The 17130-nt window shown below is 44.8% G+C and overlaps 1 protein-coding gene across 2 annotated transcripts in view; it reads left to right on the forward strand.

Moving 5' to 3' along the window:
• The first annotated feature begins 906 nt into the window (after positions 1-906).
• Positions 907-17130, forward strand: part of HRH1 (histamine receptor H1) — a 165108-nt gene continuing 148884 nt past the window's right edge. For both annotated transcript variants that reach the window (XM_083156154.1, XM_083156153.1), the window contains exon 1: positions 907-1306. The gene's annotated coding sequence lies outside the window, so the exon portion shown is untranslated. The remainder of the gene's footprint in view (positions 1307-17130) is intronic.

The raw sequence follows: 17130 nt of genomic DNA on the forward strand, positions 1-17130 counted from the left end.
GCAATCGGGCTGGCAGTAAAGGTACCCATACACGTTACAATTATTGTATACAGTATTATATACAATACTGTATTCAATAATTGTAACGTGTATGGAAACTTTTACACCTGAAGGAAACCTGGGGAATAGGGCTACTGGCGAAACCCCAACAAAAAAAAAACGACACTCAGCAGCCACCCCATGGGTGTGTTGGAAGAGCTGCCAATTATTTATAAATGATAAGCGTTATATCCAACTCATTGATAATTTAATAACTCAAAGGCTTAAACCAGGACAATGCCAGGTACGTCAGTCAGTTATACATAATGTGTGCTGTTAGTGGTTTTATTGTATTCTTGTTATGTAATACGATCCACAAAAAATTCCTAGTGTGCACAAGCACACATGGCCAATAAAGTTGATTCTGATTCTGATACATAGATCTTTTAATAATTATGCTAGGACACTACCAGTAGATGGGTGATGGGGCTTCATAGCACATTCCTGACAGGGGCCCCAATACATTGCTATGCGCAGGGGTCTACACTGCTGTTGACGCCCCTGTATGTATGTATGTATGTATGTATGTGTATGTATGTATATATATATATTTTTTTTTTTATTATTAATATTATTTATATACATTTGGTCTATCTATAATACTTTAACTGACCCGGCATATACTGGGTCACCTAAGTGTCCATCTCCGTGCTTTGCTCCGCCCCTCTGGAAACCCCCTTCTGAAAATCCTGCGTTTGCCACTGAATCTACTCCGATTTGTCTTTTAAAATGTAATATGTCCCTCTGAATGAAAGCTGTGATAAGCAGGGTTCTATCACTGTTATTTCAGCATAATAAGGAAACACTAGCAGAGGAGATTGTCAATGATATCTAAAGTAAATAGTAGGATGGGGGGAGATAGGGAGGGACTACTTGGTAATTAGTAGTATTTCGATGTGTGGCAGATATTTCTGAGTGCAGTATAGGGGATGATTTTCCTATCGCTGGAGGTTTCAACAGTTGTCAAGAATAAGCAACGTTGCTGGAAGGGAGGGAGAGCACAGTGAGGCTCAGGGTAGCTTCATCAGTCACACACACAAAGGAACAGAGAGGAGAAAGATGGACCAGACATGAGAACACAAGGAAGGGTATTCATGGAAAGCTTCGCAGAGAAATTCTTTTTATTTTACATTTGTTGTAGTTTCTAAATCTCCAGCTCCTGGCTAGGAAAACATTGACACGTGCTGTCTCACGGAACCGTTTCCTTGGGATTCAACAGGAACATTCCGACCAAAGTAGAGATATCAGTGAGATATTGATCAGACCGGTGAGTGATCTCAACTTTTTTTTTATTACTATTGATTTTTTAAATTCTTCTGTTTTGTCGACATTGTTCTTAATAGCAAAATTTTGTCATTTAGATTCCAAGCATCATAATGTATGGTTTGGATTCATTTGTCTCTCCATGTGAATCACTTGCAATAAACAGTCCGTTCCTATAGATTTATCTTTTGGTGCTTATGGAGCATGGCATGTTCTGGTTTTAACACGTCCTTGAAATAACGTCAAATGTCAATATGAGAGTAAATGGCATTTATATGGAGAGGGAGAATTGGAAAGGTGATGTGGTCTGAATATGGAGAGGGAGAATTGGAATTGTTACGTGTTCTTTATATCTGATGCTTGTTCTGAGTTTTGAAAGACTTCCTGGAGTAAGATGTTGCAGACGCGCAGGGTCTAGCTGAAGATTTCATCTCACATTTAACCCTTTGAGTGCCAAGACAAATTGTCAAAATAGGTGTGAAAATTGGCAAGCAAACATTTTTATTCATCATAATGACCAGTTATGTTTACCTTACATAGGAAATATCATCTTTTTCTTTACACATGTTTTATTTGAATTTATATAAGAAATGTGAGCGACGCTGGCATTTTAAGTGGATATTTTGCACGTCTCTGACAGAGATTCTGGCACTCAAAGGGTTAAAGGCTAGTTCTGCCTTCATGGCAGATCATTTGAAAAGCAGAGATTGAGTTGCATATGGCTCTGAAATGCCGATAGATGCATGTGCTTGGCTGTGAAGCATGCAACAGGGCTGAAACTAGGGAAGTGCAAGAAGCAATACAACTCCAAGGTCCCTGCATTTGGCTAGCAGGATCTCTGCTGCAGCCTCGGATGTAGAGTTTTTTAGACCCTCCAGACAGGCACCTCCTGCAGTCTCTACTCCTCTTGATGAGTCCTCCGAATGCAATGCTGCACTTACCAGTGTTTTTCATATCATTCATTGGGTCTGGCTACGCCGGTCCAGCCTCCTTTGTGCAGTCATTGGTCAGCGGACATGGACAGGTGTGAGGCCGGCACAGTGCACTGCAGTCCCATTATGGCACTGACATGCGCAATACAAAAACAAGATACGTCAAGATACATCCGCAAAACTGACTTGCATTCAACACTGCATCAGCCCTATAGACTTTCCTTTGTCGGGACCCAATAGAATATTAGACACAAACAAAGGAAGAGTCCTAGGCAGGGGTTAAAGTGAGGGGGAACTGAGTTCCACCACCTCTAATGGTAGGGGGAACTGAGTTCCACCTCTACCACAGTCCTAAACAGTAATTCCAAAAGAAAGCCTGTCCCAAGGGTTTCTTCTTCTGACTTGGCATATGTAATGTAAAGTTAAGATGAACAATTGTCGACATTATGTGTATAAGAAGCATCACTGTGTGATTTAATATGAATCAAGGGCACTACATGCGGTGTAATGTGTATACGATTGTGCTAATATGTATTGTGGGACCATTATCCCTTTATGGGTGGTAGGGCACAAACTCCCTGGCAGTGGTCTAGGCTCTGCCTAATGAGGGGGGGGGGGGGGGTTGTCTGTGTTAGGGGATCGGAGTTCCACCACCTCTCCAGGAGCACTTTAAGCCCTGGTCCTTGGGAAGGCATGGAGGTGCACATCTTTCACGAATGGGGAAGCAAAGGATGCAGTGAGAAACTTTTTAAAAATTTTACTATATAGAAGGATTAGTGCTCTGGTGGAAAATGTCCTATGATGAATTTACACTTTATAGTAAGGTTCATGTGAAGTCAGCTGTTCTGTTTAATAAAGTAAACTAAGAACTTTAGCCTTTTGGACAATATTAACATTACAGATTACAGTATTTCCCACATGGTTTATCTCATATACCTTAAGTCACTGCTATTTGCTGATTATTTTTTGTAAGCTATATCGAGCAGGGCCCTTCTCCATTATGTTTTTTTCCTTCTCTTACTTAAACCATCTTTGATGGCACCAAATGCTGCAGTTTTCTACTACCCTGATACTTATTCCAGTGGTGTCTGTTGAATAACGGAATGACTGCCATAGGCATGTAGTGGGTAAAACATCCAAGTCTGTGTGCACCTGGGGAAGCATGTGACTCGGGTCCAATAAGGATGCAGCGGATGGCAGAGTTAGCTGGGATATTAGGGACAGGAAAAGGAGGAGTCTTCCTCTTGCTCCTGAAGTTTCCCTCCCTTTTTTTCTTGTGGTGGGTGGGTATTTAACCACTTGAGTGGTATGCCCGGAAATTTTCTGGCCTCAGCTGCGCTGCCGCAGCGGGCTGTCCCGGAGAATTTCCGGGCATACCATCAATATGAAGGTGTGCACCTGTGGTGCCTGCAGCTTTCCACCACTGGTGCATCACCTGTCTGGGCACCCCACAACTTCTCTCCCACCACCATTAGTTGCAGGGAGCAGACGCCATTGGTTCTATGGGCTGCTTCGGCAGCAGCCAATAGAAGTCATGGTCCCGGCGCCTGTACAATACAAATGACAGGCACTGGGACTAGCGCGTGCACAGTACCGATATAGGAATCGGTGATTCCGCACGGCAGCCCGCAGAAAGGCGTCCCGGAGAGAGGGAACACCTACCAATGGGACTGCCTTGGTGACTGGCAGGTCGGACTTCCAATAGGAAGTCACTGCCAGTCACAGTGAAGTCAGAGCAGTCTCACTGGCTTCTCTACGGTGGCGGATTTTACCTGGGGGGCTGCAGCCCTGCAGCCCATAGGTAAAAACCACCACTGGATTTAGGTCTTCATTAAGTGATGATTCAGTGTATATGGTTTGTTTTTCTGTTTCCCCGCCTTCATTGACCATAAGCCTTTGCTGGATCACCCACTCGGGGACAGCGACACCACCAGGATGGCTGGTCAGTCAATGTAGAAGTCAATGTAGAAGGTGGAGTGGGATGCAGTCAATATCCCGACGCCGGAATCCCGACCGCCGAAATCCCGACCTCCGAAATCCTGGCACTTTCTCCCTCTATGGGTGTCCACGACACCCATAGAGGGAGAGAATAAATTAGTGTGCCGAGCATACAGAGGCATACCGATCCACGCCCCCCCCCCTTGTCGGGATTTCAGCGGTCGGGATTCCAGCATACGGGTTTTGACCGCTGGGATTCCGGATACCGCTTGTTGTTAGGGAATGTTTGTCAGTTAGGGGGTGAAGCTTAGATAATTAGCAGTTCTTTCTTGGCTACCATTAATTAATTAATTATAATCAAATTAATTTGCTAAAAGTGCTTTAAATAAATTCAGCTAACACTTTCTGCCAAACCTAAGTCTCTGACTCTATATTTTAGGTTTAGATGAGTAAGATTGTTGAATGCTAAACTGTTATACTGTACATTTAAAAGGTCACACATCAGTTGCTAGGATGTTTAGATGCAGCTATGGTTCTGTACCCTGTACTCTATTGTATTCAACTGCAAGTCACTGTTTTGCTTATTAGTTTATGCACTCTGTAATTAAGCGCCGCGGATCCCTTATGGTGCCATATAAATAAATTATAATAACAATACAAATCAAACTTTGCTTTGGCATTTTAACCCTTTGCGTGCCAACGTTGCTGACAGCGATCCTCAAAATATCCGTTAAAAATGCCAAAGCGTCTGTTCTGTAAGTATAAATAAATATAAATACAACCAAGTCATTTCTTTGAAGTTTAGTTTAATAGTGCACCCAAAAAAACAGAACAGTCGCCGTGAGCGGCCCTGGCATTTGTAACGGATATTTTGAGGCTCTCTCACAGCAACGACGGGGTTAATTTAAATACGTTTGCACTGCGATTTTACACCTATTTTGACAAATTTCCTTGGCACTCAAAGGGTTAATACTGACAAAATACTGGAAAAAAAATGGACTCTTGATTTACAATTGGTTTGCTATAACGTCTTGTTTATTGCTTTTTGGAATGTATTATTTTGTTACAATGTGATTGCGATAGTTTTCTTTAATTATGTTTTGTTGTTAAACAAACAAATCTTGCCCTTATGAGTGCAATGAAATAGGTTTGTAATGAATGCATACCGCAGCAGATGTTCTGAATAACGAAGCACTGCCGAAGAGGTTGTATCTAAATGTAATGGTTTGCAAAGCTCGGACTGTGTGATATGACCATTCCTGTGGGTTTTGTTGGCTGGGAGAACTCATTTAAATGTGAAAATCCTTCAAAATTGTTTTGAGAACAACACAGGACACTGAGGCCCTTGGGGAGGAATAAGTCAATCTAGTACTTTTCTCACTCTGCAATACATGCTACTTTCCTGGAACACTGCTATTGTACGGTATACAGTCATTAGGTCAATCCATATTGGGTTGACATGCATTGCGTCGACTATTGAAGGTATACATGGCTTAGGTTGACACATAAAATAGGTCAACAATCGCTAAGGTCTACAGGGTCGGCACAAGCATTATGTCGTCAATGGCTATGTCGACAGTCAAAAGGTCAACATGAGTTTTTCATGTTTTTTTTTTTTAGCCGACATGCAAAAGCTCAACATGCATTAGGTTCGACCACTAAAGGTCGACACACGAAAAAAGGTTGACATGGCTTTAGGTCATTAGATCGACACAACCATTAGGTCAACATTGGAAAGGTCGAGAGTAAAAAGGTTGACATGGTTTTTCCACCTTTTTTTTTGAGCCGACATGTACTGACAGGTGGTATTACATGCCAAGCACAGCGAGGCACCATGTCCGAGTTGAAGCGGTACACTTTGACAGTGTCCATGTCGACTATGTCGACATTTGGGACCAAAAAAAATTTCATGTCGACCTTTTGACTGTCGACCTAGCTAATACATGTCAACCTCATATGGGTTAACCAAATGACCCATGCCCACATATACAATACTATGCAGTACAGACGAGACGGCTCAAATATGTCATCTAAAAAAATAGACATTCATTTCCATGGATGTATAATAAAGAATCCTCCATGTTCCCTGAAACAGTATTAGCCATGTGATCCATGTACAGTACAAGTGCTTCAGTATTACCGGTCATAATTGAACCCTTAACCCCCGTACTCTATGTTTTCGGCAAGCCGCCTCTGAAGAATATGTATTCATTCATCTGAATCAATCTGAGTTGATTTGTTATCTTATGTTAACAATTGCAATCAGCCCTTGTCCATTATGGGCGAAGCTCAGGTTCCCTGGCAGAATAATCCTCTCAGATGCATTATACATTTCTGGTACACCAGTGTAAAGGGCAAATGACACTTGGTTTAGTGAATGGAATACAATAATGAATGTTGCTATTGTATTTAGCACATACAGTATGTGTAGAGTGTACATGAAGCCCTGAAGGTTTTAATAGAGAGTTTTAGAGTTGTACTTATAGGAAAGCTCATTTATTATTGTGACTCAGCCCTGCTCTAGTTACAGCATTGATAGGAAACCAACCACGTAAATCACACACCATTTGTTGGCATTGTCTAAATCTAGCCATCCCATACATAGGCAAATCTAGAATTATGGACATAAAAGCACGGGGACCTTTGCGCTGCAAAAAGGGGGCGTTACCTCATGGGAAGGAGGCGTGGCATCACAAAAAGGGGTGTGGTATTACACTTTAGACCATACACAGTAATGCTCATTACACATTTTAGCAAACTCCATAATACCCATTACACATAAAACCACATGCCGTAATGCCAATTACACATAAGGCCACACACCATAATGCCCATTACACATTGTGCCACACATCATGATGCCCATTACATACTATATAACAAACCGTAATGCCCATTACATATTTGCCACATAAGTGCTGCTCATTGCTAGGGGGTTCTTGCTTGATGGCACCATAGTACCCATTACACATGATGCCGCACACCATAGTACCCATTACACATGATGCCGCACACCATAGTACCCATTACACATGATGCCGCACACCATAGTACCCATTACACATGATGCTGCACACATAATGTCCCTTACACATGATGCCGCGCACCATAGTACCCATTACACATGATGCCGCACACCATAGTACCCATTACACATGATGCCGCACACCATAGTACCCATTACACATGATGCCGCACACCATAGTACCCATTACACATGATGCCGCACACCATAGTACCCATTACACATGATGCCGCGCACCATAGTACCCATTACACATGATGCTGCACACATAATGTCCCTTACACATGATGCCGCACACTATAGTACCCATTACACATGATGCCGCACACCATAGTATCCATTACACATGATGCCGCACACCATAGTACCCATTACACATGATGCCGCACACCATAGTACTCATTACACATGATGCTGCACACATAATGTCCCTTACACATAATGCCGCGCACCATAGTACCCATTACACATGATGCCGCACACCATAGTACCCATTACACACGATGATGCACACATAATGTCCCTTACACATGATGTCGCACACCATAGTACCCATTACACATGATGCTGCACAGCATAGTACCCATTACACATGATACCGCACACCATAGTACCCATTAGACATGATGCCACACACCATAGTACCCATTACACATGATGCTGCACACATAATGTCCCTTACACATGATGCCACGCACCATAGTACCCATTACACATGATGCCGCGCACCATAGTACCCATTACACATGATGCCGCGCACCATAGTACCCATTACACATGATGCTGCACACATAATGCCCCTTACACATGATGCTGCACACCGTAATGCCCCTTACACATTAAGCCACACAATATGCGTAATGCCCCCGTATACCACCACTTGTAGCGTCCCTTAAGCAATGCCCTCAAAAGTGCCACTTAATGCAGCTGCTTCTATGGGGAGTGGAGCAGAGCGCAGCGCAGAGCAGAGCAGAGCAAGCTCCCACTCCCCTACTGGTGTCCCCTCTAGCCGAGTGGACATTTGATATATTGTGCGCGATGTTGTTGTGCGTGACGTCGGGGGAGCACACCGGGCGTCGGCACCACATGATTAAAGGGGGGGGGGGGGCGAGCTGAGATGAAAGTGGGGAGAAGAATTGGAGCGGAAGCTGCAGGGGTGACAGTCATTGACAGCTGGGCAGAGAGCAGGGGGCTGCCCGGCTGTATTCAGAGCACTGCAGGTCACGGCTGTTTGAAATAATACCCCTTTCACAACAGAAAATGCAGGGATTTACCTGGGAATATGGTCCCAGGATCATGCAGGGACATTCCCAGGCTGACCCCTTATACACCAGCCTAGTCCCTGCATTTTCTGGTGTGAGGGGGAGAGACAACCACTCCCCTCTCCCTACCCCCCTTTAACCAACTAGCCCTATCTTCGGAACCAACTGACCCATTTACATGAGACCAGTGTCATATTGAAGAACTTTTGAGTGGGCTTCAAATGATTTTAGTCCCGTGAAACTGGGCTGTTTGGTTCCAGAGAAATCTGCCCTCAAAGAACATAAACAGTCATGAAAAAAAAAAAAACGGTTTAACTTCAATATCTCTGGAACCAATTAACCCATATGGATCCAGCCTGGTATCACATTGAAGGCCCAGCGATTTGGGTTCGACTGAGATCAACCTCGAGCTTCAGTGATGCCGAAGGGGGAACTGGCAGCCATTGAACTGGGTGGGGGTCGGAATTTGTGGGTCCCATGTTATCCTATAGGAAAACGTTCCAGCTTTGCCTGGCAGTATCTCCGGTTCCCAGGGGGCTAGAGACACGGGGCTGGACTCGTTGGAAAACCCCATCCCTCAGCTACAAAATGCGCACCCCCGGACCACCCCCTAGATTCGCCTATGATCCCATAGGCTTTTTGACATCACTATGATAACACCATACATATGTGTCACTTAACAAACCTAAAAGGCAGGGGGCGCATGTGTCAGTATTCTGTTTTAATCAACCTTACTTGCAATTTCCTTCTCTTGGCTGCCCCCTTCTCTCCACACACCCCCCACACTCCTTTATTTAATGCACACATTTGAAAATACTCTCTTGCTTCCCAAAGACGAGCAAATAACTCCATGAGTAAGACTGCATAGGATAACTAGTTTATCCGTCGCAACATAAATGTCCCAGCATGGCATGTAGCATGGCATTCCAGTCCACTGGCATTTAGGGGTGTGCCTATTTGATTGGTGGATGGAATGTCAGGGGAGTGGTTCTATCTATAATATATGCTTATGTCTAGAAAGATCTACTTCTTTTTAGTCAGTTTGTTGCCCGCCCTCCGGCCCTAATTTGTTTCTTTTTAGTGAATTGTTGTGTTGGCTTTATTGGGGGCTGGTTCAGAAGGGTTATATCAGGCATGCCCAAACTATGGCTCTCCAGCTGTTGTGAAACTACAAGTCCCATCATGCCTTGCCACAGTTTTGCTATTAGGGAATGCTAAAACTATGGCAAGGCATGCTGGAATGTGTAGTTTTACAACAGCTGGAGGGCCAAAGTTTGGACATGCCTGGGTTATATGTTTTGCTTATGATCAAAGTAATAGTTGAAGGACAGTTTAGTCATATACAGTAAGTGGCTAGGCATGCACTGTATATCAGCTCACGAATATGGGCATCACCAGTCCAGGTGGGTTCATGTGCCACTTTATGATTAGCAGTTGGCTCAATTCTTATACATGCAGGGGTCGAGTGATCAGCGGTGCCCTTACGAGTCATGTAGTGGACAGGGATAGTGGCAGAAGGTCAATCCCTGACCATGGAGGGGGCAGTTGACCCGATAGTAGATTTTTTATTTAATTGTTGGTTAGAAAAGGATAGTGGCAGAAGGTCGATCCTCGGCCATGAGGGCAGTTGGCCCTTTCCTTATTTAAAATTTATTTCAATTTATATAATATAAACAGGCATTCCTCTTCAAATAAGTAAATAGCCCACCTCTTTCATGCCATAATTCAGTTGTCCGAGTCTTTATTGTATGATAAGTGGGTATGAGTGATGTGTGCATGCATCTGTAATGTTTGAAGTGTCTGACTACAATATTTTTGTTTTGTTTTGTATTTTCACATGTTCTAGTGCTTCGTGGTACTAGGCAGTGAGCTCATGGCGTGATTTACCTGTGCCCGTCCCCCTCTTATGGGCTTACTGTAGGTGAGAATTCTCCTGAACTGGCAATAACTAGACCCAAGAAAGTCTCTACAGATACACTTACAATTGTTATATACCTCTAGTGAATTTATTTTACATTTTACTAGCATAGCACAAGAACTTTATCTCTGTTTTCCAATACTAGACTACAAACTAGCAAGGTTCATAAATAGGATTAACTACATTTAAGCATGAGCCAATTGTATACCTGTAGTGTGGTGTTTTCCACCCTCTCCACAACTACAGATTAACACAAAGGACCACCGAATTGATACCCTGAGTATGAGCTGCCATGTTTTTTATGCTTTCATTTTTATGGTTTTGCTCTATATATATGTGTATGCTTTTTCCACAAAACATCTATATAATACTACTTTAAGAGTATGTATTACAATATTAGATAACAGAAGAACCCTTTCACAGTATAGAACTACCCCACATGAAAATCCTTTGTTTGCCCCTGACTAACCTCCCCATCCATGCCCTAACTCTCCCCCCCCATTTGTAGCTTAACTCTAACTCCCCCTTTATACTCTAACTCCCCCACCCCTCTGTAGCCTCACTCTAATATCCCTCTTCTTAGCCAGACCTTAATTCTCTCAACCCGCAGTCTAACCCTAATGACAACATCAGTGGCGGCTCTTGCTTCTGCGGAGGAGGGAGGTTGCCGCAATGTGCCCCCCTCTGCTGCCACCGCCACTTTGCTTGTGGTTCCCTCCAGCTGCCGCTGCATATCCCAGGTGACAGCCGCCGGTACTGGTCCCTGGCACGGGGCCGGCGCATGGGTTCTGGAGTCAGCTTTTGCAGCAGCCCCCAGAGGCATATTCAGGGTCCTGGGTCGGGCACATGTGCAGTATCCTCCAGTGAAATGGTCTGCCACTCATCAGCCCATGTAGAGGTGTCCCAGAGGGACGGAATACCTCCCAATAGGATTGCCTTGGGTCGGACTTCCTGTAGGAAGTCACTGCCAGACACAGTGAAGACAGAGCAGTCTCACAGACTGCATCTGGCTCCACTTAGGCAGAAAACATATTGACGGTCTGGACAACATATTGACGGTCTGAAAATGTTGACCTGTCGACATTTTAACAATGTCGATATAATACCACCATAAAAGAACACAACTGTATGATGTGTGTACTGTGTAACCATACAATCTACCACCATACATCGTTCTTCTGGCACAGGTTTGTTCCAGTAGAGGCTTATTGTACAGGTTGAGTATCCCTTATCAGAAATGCTCGGGTCCACGAGCATTCCGGATAGGGGATTTTTTTCGGTTTTTAGAATATTTCTTTTTAGGCTTACTTACCTGTCCCCTGATGGTGTCTGGTGGTCCCTCGGCGTCCACGCAGTCCCCGGGCGTCCGCAGCAGGCCTCCGGCATCTTCTCTGGGTCTCCAGCGGTCCCAGGAATGCATTGCGCGAGTGTGCGCGCGCACCGATGACGTCACCGGCGCGCGCACACTCGCGCAATGCATTCCTGGGACCGCTGGAGGCCCTGGAGAAGATGCCGGAGGCCTGCTGTGGATGCCCTGGGACTTGGTAAGTATGAAAAGAGGGTTAGGGGGGGTAAAAAAAAATTTAAAAAATTCTAATTATTCCAAAAAACACGGTTTTTGGAATAATTCGGATAATGGATGCACGGATACGGGATACTCAACCTGTATTACATCGATTTAAAACATACTTGCCTTCTTTTGAAAACTAGTTTCAGGGAGATTATAGTTGGTAGTAGAATTTTGCACAGTGCCCCATTGAGGGGACGTGTCATGCTCCACCCAAAGGGCGGAGTGATTGTGAAAAGAGATTGTGAACGTGGCACCTAGAAGCGTGGGTGTGCACTGTTACATCTGAGAGGAATCTTTTAAAATGATTTATATCCAAATGTAGATGAGCCCCAGAGCAGTTAGTAAGAGATACTATACTTGGTAAAGTGCTGGGAAATGGTGCTGATGATTCAATGTAAATGTATCTGTCTCTCATTCCTTTTTTCCCCAAAAATGTAACAGTGTAATGTGGGCTAGGTGAAATGAGGGAGATTGCTAGACTAATTAGGTGAAATGAGGGAGATTGCTAGACTAATGAGGGAGAGAGGGAAATTGCTGCTATTTTAGGGAGTCTCCTGCAGAATGCAGGAGGGTAGGCAGCTATGCTTTAACAGTTTTGTGTTATAATCTAATTTAGTCCATTTTTATAGACACTTCTGTACTCTGTGCTGCCTGTGGCACTATATACAGCACTGTTTACTGGAATCATACAGCAAATGCAATTTACTGTACCAATACTGTCACTGACAATTAGTAGTCATCAACATTATGCTGATTGCCGAGTAATTTCATAATTAAGTTTTTCTCCCCTATAAATGTTATTAATTTGAAAGTAAATTTGTAATCTTAGACAGCTGCAGTCTCTGGATCCCTCACAATAATATACTTTATTTATATAACCACCAACATACTGTATTACGCAGAGCTAAAGTTTATATAGAATGTTAAAAAAATGAAACAGTCCTTGTTCCAGTGAGCTTACAGTCTAACATTTCTACTATGCAAACACCAATTTAGCAATTTAGGGCACGTGAATGGGTACATTTAAGATGGGTATTCTATTGAAGATGGGATGTTGCCTATAGCAACCAATCAGATTCTACTTCTTATTTAGCACCATCTAGAACATGCATGTCCAAACTGTGGCCCTCCAGCTGTTGTGAAACTACACATCCCAGCATGCCTTGCCATAGTTTTAGCATTCCCGGTACTTATGTAATATCTGGGCTCCTGTTTTTCTTATGAGACCGCGTCCCCTTGCGGGGCTCGCTGTGCTCGCCACACTTCGGGCGCGGTGGTTCGCTATGCTCGCCACACTATATAAAATCAACTCCATGCGTAGTTGGATAGTAGGGGTATGAAAAAATGGGGTGCATTTAACATGGGAGCCCAGATAATACATAAGTACTATTCCCTAATAGCAAAACTGTGGCAAGGCATGATGGGACTTGTAGTTTCACAACAGCTGGAGGGCCATAGTTTGCACAGGCCTGATCTAGAAGATGATAGATAGAATCTGATTGGTTGTTAGGGCCAACATCGCATCTAGAATGGAACTCCCATTTTAGTAAATTGACCCCAAATGTTCTACCAGAATGTTTCAGACTGTGACATAAAAAGTATACCCACATGAACACCAAAAAAAAACGTATAAAGGGGCTTATTCAGACTAGTTCGTAACAGGCTGAATTTGGCCCCATCCAGTGGCGGACTGGGCTGGGGTGCAGGGTGCCATGTGCCCCCGGGGCAATAGGTTGCCTAGTGTTCTGGGCCACATAAAAATGCAAGAAGGGCCTTGGTGGTCCAGTGTGTCTTGTGGCTAAAGCCGCGGCTGCGACCCGTCAATAATACAGCAGCTACGGCAGCTGGGAACGAGTTGCCAAGAAGCGGCCGGAAGAGAGTGCCGACTAGCAGCCAGGAGAGAGTGACGAGCAGTGGCTGGGAGAGGGAACCGAGGATCAAGACACAAGCAGCGTCCAGGGAGCGGGAGCCGAGCAGCAGCTGGCGCTGGGCCCAGGAGACCCACTGATGCTAGTGAGAACACTTGCCTCACCTCCCCACCCATTCCTCTTTCCCCTCACCTTAACATATCACCCCATCATCTCACTCCGTCTTGCCCCCTATAACCTCCCCCCTTCCCCCCCCCCCACCTCTCCTGACACCTCATCCTCTCTTTCGCCTTCTGTCGCCTCACCCCCTTCTCAAGTAACCCCTGGCCACCTCACTTCCTCTTGCCCCCCCATCAGCTCACCCCTTTGCCCCCCCAGCACCTCACCCTCTCTATCGCCCCCTCTCACCTAACCCTTGGTAACCTAACCTGCCGGCACCCCTCTGTCACCTCACCCCCCCCCCCCCCAGTCAGCTTAGTGGCACGCCCCCTTTTTGAGCAACTACACCCCCTTTTCGGGCCGGTGCTCTGTACTAGGCTAAAAGTTACTAGCTAGCACCTGGCCCCATCGCTGATGTTTAGGGTTTGCACATGCGTGCACCCTGGGAGTGAACAGCTTCAACGTGTTTCACACTCGCTGGGATGTTCACTCCAGGGGTGGCGAGCAGGGGGCGACAGCAGGGGAACGCCCAGCATTTTATAGGCCTCCTGATAAAACTGCTGGACATTCCCCTGCAGATGTAGGCGTGGCCAAGCAGGCGGCTGATGTCACATGACTACGTGTAAATGAAAAGTCTGTCCAGGCTGACTTTATATTACTAACGGCAGGAAAAATCATTCAATGGTGATCAATGACAAAGAGTCTGAATCAGCCCCAAACGTCACCCTGTATGTATTTAGTTGAACCCATAAGGTCACATAAGGGTGGCTAGATTTTGGTGTCCTGCATTATATTATATTACTTCTCTAACATCACCATTTCCAGTGATAGTAATTAGTATTTTACATATTACCCAGTATCTGACAAAAGAGACTAATTAGTGATTCATAATCTCAGATATTATCTGCGGTTCCACAGTATCATTATCGTTATTTAACACCAACGCAGCGTAATACGCAGTGCTTTATACAGAATGTTATCATCATACGCTCAGTCCCTTCCACAGAGTTATTACATTATAATTAATACACAAAAATATCCTAATCTTATATCTCAGCGACCAGCTATCGGTACATCATTCCCATTCATATTACTGTGCCAGAACTCAGCATCTCTTATATGGGTATTATTAGAACACACAGACCAACTAGAAATAACACAGTACAACTGTGAATGGCGCATGCACATGGGCCCTTATTCTGGTTCACTCGCAAAGGCAAATTCCTTCTCATATGGGCAAAACCATGTGCACTGCAGGTGGGGCAGATGTAACATGCTGCAGCTTGGCAGACCACTGCACAGCAAGTGTCAGGTCATAGTGGGAAACAGTTGCCAGGGGCGCTGACAGGTGTGCAGCTGCAAAGCATCCTCGCATGCTGCAGGGGGACACCAGCATGACGGCCGATGGGTGGAGAAGAAGGAGGCGGCAGTGTTGGATAGGGGGTAAAGGGTGCGGTCGCTAATCCCTCTGCATTTCCCACACTGACACTTCCACCTCTGCCTCCCATCCCAGTGCACAGCAGCAGTCATCTCTGTCCCTGCTCAAGTTGCAAATGGGGAGGGGCGTGCTACAAAATACAGGCCCTCTGTGAGAACAGGATTGGGTCCACGTATGACTCTGTTACCCTCCTGTCAGCCAGCTGCTGTGGTTTGCTGTTTGCTGCATATAGGTGTGTGTCTGTCTGTCTGTCTGTCTAGTCATATATCATATATTTTTAGTATAGTTGAAAGCTTTCATATGTTGGGCTTCGCACTGCTTTATCAGCATCTGATCTTTCATCTTACCAAATGTCAGACAAGCTGGAGCCCTCAGCATACAGTATGTCATCCTGTTGCAGATGAAATATATTGTAGTGCAATAGTATTAATCAAGTTGAGGGACAGACTGCCCCCACTTTAAAAATGAGTGTTATAAAATAATAGGATGTTCATCTCAGGTATTATTCATGTGTAGTGCAGTAGTATTGACCCTTCCATCTACTCTATTAAGGCGTCTCTCCATTTATTGTGATTGTACCTTAACAACACTTTGAGCTACAGTAGCTCATTAACTAAACATAATGACACAAACACAACTGCATTGGATAAAAAGGTCACTAATAGTGTCCATGCATGTACTTGGGTATACAAAGGAGGGACGGATATGTGTATGGCTCTGCAGGTGAAGACGGCATGGCCGGACTAATATTTCATGCTCCTGTACCCATTGTTTTTGTTTAATGTATGTTCCTCGCATTTGCTGCACTGTCTGAAATTGTTTTGCTCCTGTGTTCATTATTTTAGACTTATGTTTGCTTTTTTCTATACGTCGGACTGTTTGCAATTGTTTTCCTACTCTTCTCCTTGATATCCCTTATATTCTCATATTGTTGGGGAAGGTCTGTCTGTTTTAATTGCTGTTGATTTATTGCCCCAGTTGGTCCATGTAGTTATTATCCTTTTCTTTGGGGTGGTTTGGGGGGGGGGGGGGGAGGAGAAGGGGGAGATGTTCTTTAGTTTAGGGTAGGCTTTTCAGGAGGTATTGTTTATTTTCTTTTTATCTATCTTGCTATAATACTCTGCGACTCTTGTATACCTAATAATGGTGGAGGAATCAGGTTGTTATAGTTATGGTTGTTACGTTATAGTCCCAATCAGTCTATCCCATTACTGTATGTCCCTTTTATTTGGTTGGTTGATTGGATGGGGGTGAGGGAGGGTGGTTTGTTTTAGTGCAGGTTTATGGGGCTCCAGATATACCTAAGTTGGGGATAGGCTATACAGGGTGGAGAGTACCGAGTTGGTTTATTTGGTGGAGGGGTTAGTTAGGGACAGACTGAACACCCTTGGACTGATGGAGCACAGCAGACTGGGCACCGCTGGACTGATGGAGCAGAGCAGACTGGGCACCCCTGGACCAGTACAGCAGTGCAGACCAGGCACCCCTGGACTGATACAGCACAGCAGACTTGGCACCCCTGGACTGATGGAGCACAACAGAGTGGGCACCCCTGGACTGATACAGCACAGCAGACTGGGCACAGCTGGACTGATACAGCACATCAGACTGATCACCGCTGGACTGATGGAGCACAGCAGATTGGGAACCCCTGGACTGATGGAGCAGAGCAGACTGGGCACCCCTGGACCAGTACAGCAGTGCAGACCGGGCACCCC

The sequence above is a fragment of the Crinia signifera genome, chromosome 8 (assembly GCF_055691185.1).
Source record: "Crinia signifera chromosome 8, ASM5569118v1, whole genome shotgun sequence".
Lineage (NCBI taxonomy): Eukaryota > Metazoa > Chordata > Amphibia > Anura > Myobatrachidae > Crinia > Crinia signifera.